Below are 4,702 nucleotides of genomic sequence, written 5' to 3' on the forward strand. Positions count from 1 at the left end.
TTCAAATCTAGTTGCACAGCAGAAATGCCTTGGGAGTTTTTAGAAAACATGGATGGCTAGACCCTAATCAAGACCCATTATATTAGAATCTTTAGGGGTGGGACCTGACATGGTGGTTTTTAAAGGCTCCTCAGAGATTATAGCGTGCAGCCAGAATTGAGACCCACTGGTGCACAGTACTCCTGAAATGACCATACCCAGACCACAAGATAAAGAGGAGTAGAATGCCCAGGTGACTAAGCGTCACCCACCAAGAAAGAGCATCAACATCATTGGTCTCTGACCTGGGCACCGGTTTGTAATCAATGAGGAGAAATGCTTTCAAGAGCAACATCAGATGGTACCACTTAAATATTTTATGACCCAGGTCTAAGGAAGTTTGTTGAAAGTGAATACTTGTAAAAAACTATAAACAGTGATCAACCTTCCTTCTCCTCATGGAAAATGCTGCAGGAAAGAACTTATAAGCTATTTAGTTCACTGACCAGGACAAAAAAGGAAATGTGAAGAACGTTGGAATCCTACCCTGTTTTAGGATTCTTTTGGTTGTAACAGAAACAAAGGAAAGGACTTACTAGCTCAAGCAACTCTAAAATTCAAGGAGATGGTTTCAGACATCACTAAATCCAAGAGAGAAACAGGTCAGAAGAGTATTGTCTTTGTTTCTCCATCTCTCAGTTCCACTTTTCTCTACATTGGTTTCAATTTCGGGCAAAGTCATTCACATGGTATCAAAAATGGCCACCAAAAGCTTCAGGGTCACACCATCATTGCATGCGCTGGCAGTCTAGTGAACCACTGGCACCTCCTTTCAGACGGCAAAATCCCAGAGACGACTCTATCCCTGATCCTGTGGCTAGGGGATACTCTCATGTGTAGGGCCAGAGGGCCATAGTCAGTCTCATCAGAACCACAAATTAAGAATGGGAGGAGGTATAGTTCTCCAGTGAAATGCTGAATACTGAAAAATGGGTCTATTTTGTGTGGCTCAATTGATACAGAGTTTTGTGAATATTATCCTGTGATGGTTATTATTTTGGGGTTATAATCCAAAGAATCTGACTCTGGCTAACAAGGAAAAAAAAAAGTATTAGAAGAATAATGGGTGACTCACAGAATCAAAAGGAAAGGTGAGCAGGACTCTAAAGTGATTAGGAACCAGGTCACAGACAGTCTGTTTCGACTGATGGGTACCCAACCACTTGCAGTCACCATTCAAGATTCAAGTTCTACTGAGACAAAAACCCAACTGGCCCAACTGTGAGGAGGAGGGGGCAGGTTGGGAGAATGATGCTCGAGAGTCCCATTCCCACAAGAATCGAAAGAATGGGGGTGGGGCAGTTTTCCAACATAAGTAGGACGCTGTTGCTCAAAGGGGAAAAGGATCCTTGGTAGTAAAAACCAAAAACTCATGGATATAAAGTTTGTTGTACAAGATGCATAGTTCGAGAGATCTGCTGTACAATATAGTATCCACGGGTAACAATAGTGTACTGTACACTTAAAAATCTGTTAAGAGAGGGGCGCCTGGGTGGCTCAGTTGTTAAGCATCTGCCTTTGGCTCAGGTCATGATCCCGGGGTCCTGGGATCGAGCCCCACGTCGGGCTCCCCACTCTGCAGGGAGCCTGCTTCTCCCTCTCCCTCTCCCGCTCTCCCTGCTTGTGTTCCCTCTCTCACCGTCTCTCTGTGTCAAATAAATAAATAAAATTATTTTAAAAAATTCTGGTAAGAGAATAGATCTCATGTCAAGTGTTCTTGCCACACACACACCCAAACACCAGCTCTCCTCCCAAACTTCAGAGGCCAGAGGAAGGATCAGATAAAGATAAAGCCAGCTTTCTGCAATCTTATTACTTACATCAACTAAAAATATCAAATGTGTTTAAAGTAAAATTTTCTAGTCTGATTCTGAAATCCAAAACATTTCATACCAACTACAGAAGAAATAAAATGGCCCCCGGAACACTCAATGTACACAAGTCTATGCCTCCAGCTATTGCAGATTTTGCTGAGCTTTCCAAATACATGTTCTGTACGGGGAAAGGAGATAGTCTTTTCCAGTATCAATCACCTAGCGATTATACACTGCCAACAAACTTTAGCATCCTTCAGAATCATTTGGAAGTCTTATTAAAATACAGATTGGTAGACCCTCAGGTCCAGAGTCTCTGACGCCGAAGGTCTAATGTGTGACCCAAGAATTTGCATTTCTAGCATGTTCCCAGGTAATGCTGCTATTTCTGGTCCAGGAACCAGACTTTGTAAATTATTGCAATAGATTGCTTCGGCTTCCACTGTTCCATGGTACGGTTCTTTCAAAGTCAGCGATGTCCTCTTCAATTCTCTGCTCTTTTCTCCATCTCTGTTTTCCTTGACTTTTCTGCTATATTTTAAACATTTTCTTTTTAACCTTCTACTCCTATTTGATTCTATAAAAGTTCTTTCCCACTCTTGTTGTCTTCTTTCACTGACTCTCCTGGCCCTTAACTGATGCGCACACATCTTTTATTAGCACACAACTTTTCACCCATAGAAAGTGTGCACCTGCTCAAGACTAGAAATATGGCATGTGAAGGCTGGAGCCTTTTTTTTTTTTTTTTTTCTTTTTTATTCTAACAGCAGAGCTTGCATTGCTGACACAGAGCCAGATCCTGGGGACATTATCTGAACCTCCTCTATTCAGCCATGAAGTCAGTCCCCCACCCTCTTTCTTTTTGCTTTTCTCTTCCATCCTTCCTTCTTTCCTTCCTTGCCATCAGAGTAATAGTTTTTTGTTTTTTTGTTATTTTAAATCAAACAGTAGAAGAAAAATGGCAACACTCTGCCCCACCTTTCCCCACTCTGGGCACCCCACCCTGCTCCCTGGAAGCAAGCTCAATGGAGTGTAGGGTGTGCACTGCATCACCTAGCAGGTGTATTCACAACACAGATATTGTTTCTTTTCTTGCTGGTAGCAGTGTTTTTTGTTTTTGCTTTTACAAAATCAGAATATTACATTAACTTCCTAACAGGTTTATGTGTCTTGAAAAAGGGGAGCCTTCATTTAATTTCCATGAAGGTGACCCTGAGCACTTTCAATTCTTTCAGCTGTGTCATCTGATATTTGCTTCCGTATTTCTAAATAATATGTTTACTTCAATTTCTTTTTATCTCAGCTTTAGAGGTCATGTCATTTAGGTGTCTGTTGACTCCTTCATATAGGAGATCAGCATTCAGCTATCTTATGCCTTCCCCTACCTCCTCTATTTCCCATCCTCTCAAAGCAATACGTCACAATTTTGGCTAAAACAATAGTATTGATATTACTATGACTCTTGTAAATATTATTCAATGATGAGCCAAGTTGCAATTATGACTATGTTTCCTTTCCTTTCTTGAAGCTTTGGTTTGCGGGGGGGGGGGGAGCCTTTTTTTTCCTGGTATTTTTTTTAACTGTTCATTTCCATCACCCTTATTTCCATTTCCTGCTTAAAAGTCCGTAGAACAGCCTTAGACTACTCAGTGGCCATTCCTACCCCTTTGGTAGTGTGGACAGTGGGAGCCGCAGACCAGTCTTGCCCGGCAGGCTGAGTGCTCAAGGGTTCCAGAGGGAACAGTTGGGTAGGCACAGAGGGCCCCTGCTCACCTGCAGACCGGCCTCTGACCTCCAGTGGAGTGGCAGTAAACTTGGGACCTGCAGCAGTCCACTTATGCTGGAATTCCTCCCTGGCCGCAGTGTGATTTTCAAGCTCTTCTCAATCTCTTCAGGATCTCTGTAGAAGTAGAGATGAGGCATGATCTCCCATGAGAGTTCACAGGATATGTTCCGTGTATGCACGGAACTTCCAGAGCCAGCAACCACATCAGACCCGCTGAGGGAGCTCCTTGTTGGTGCAAGGGATGACAATGTACACACAGCGCAGAAAAGAGTCTGTTTCATGGAGCAATGTAGACAGGTTATCGGAAGACGTTTCTCTGAGAGGCTGGTGGTCAGCCCTGGGATCAGTATCCGCCAGAAGGAGTGACTCCCAGAAAGTGACCCAGATCTAGCTGGTGAGGGTCCCAGGAGTGAAGCGGCCAGCGACAGGAGTGGCTCCCGTGATAGCAGCACACTTCAACCCAGCTCGCTGGCCAGGATTCCTAGAGGATGGACATGACATCAGCCGGGTTGTCAATGGAAACCATGGCCGGAGCTGCCAGCAGAAGCTTCAGTCTTGTTCTCTTCAGATTTATGATGTAGCTATCACTTTTCCTTCTGTAGATGTACTGTTCCACTTGGAAGTCAAGGTTGGTGCCACCCAAGTTGTACTGCCACAAGGAATTTGAGGACATCTCCTTCTTTTGTAGGACAGCAAGGGCTCCAAACATTGTAAAAGTTTTTAAGCTATGACAGGAACTCAGAACAACACCACATGGACCTCGTTCTGGGTAGCAAGGAAAGGCTTGCTTTTCCTGGTATTAAAGATGGCCTTTCTTTTTTAAAATGTTTGGTTTTATACCTATCCAACTGGATTTTTTTAATTGTCAAATGTTCATCAATTTTATTCTCCACAACTCTAACATATTAATAGATTTTACTTTTGTTTCGGAAAGCTCTTTCCCTAAACTTCTACTCTTATTTCTATCTACCGGTAGGTTTCGGGGTAAAGTGATAAGAAGTTGGCAAACCAAACTTTTTGTTCTTGGACCCGTGAATGGCAACATAGAGGCTTTCTCTGGGAC

General features: G+C 43.2%; 1 pseudogene; it reads right to left on the bottom strand.

Annotated features, from left to right (window-relative positions):
• Positions 1-3,495: 3,495 nt before the first annotated feature.
• On the bottom strand, positions 3,496-4,348 carry LOC114212511 (small ribosomal subunit protein uS2B pseudogene; annotated as a pseudogene).
• Between the last annotated feature and the right edge of the window lie 354 nt (positions 4,349-4,702).

Source organism: Eumetopias jubatus, unplaced genomic scaffold, assembly GCF_037043125.1.
Source record: "Eumetopias jubatus isolate StellerSeaLion01/CBP00866 unplaced genomic scaffold, mEumJub1_p1.0 scaffold_6, whole genome shotgun sequence".
Classification (NCBI taxonomy): Eukaryota; Metazoa; Chordata; class Mammalia; order Carnivora; family Otariidae; genus Eumetopias; species Eumetopias jubatus.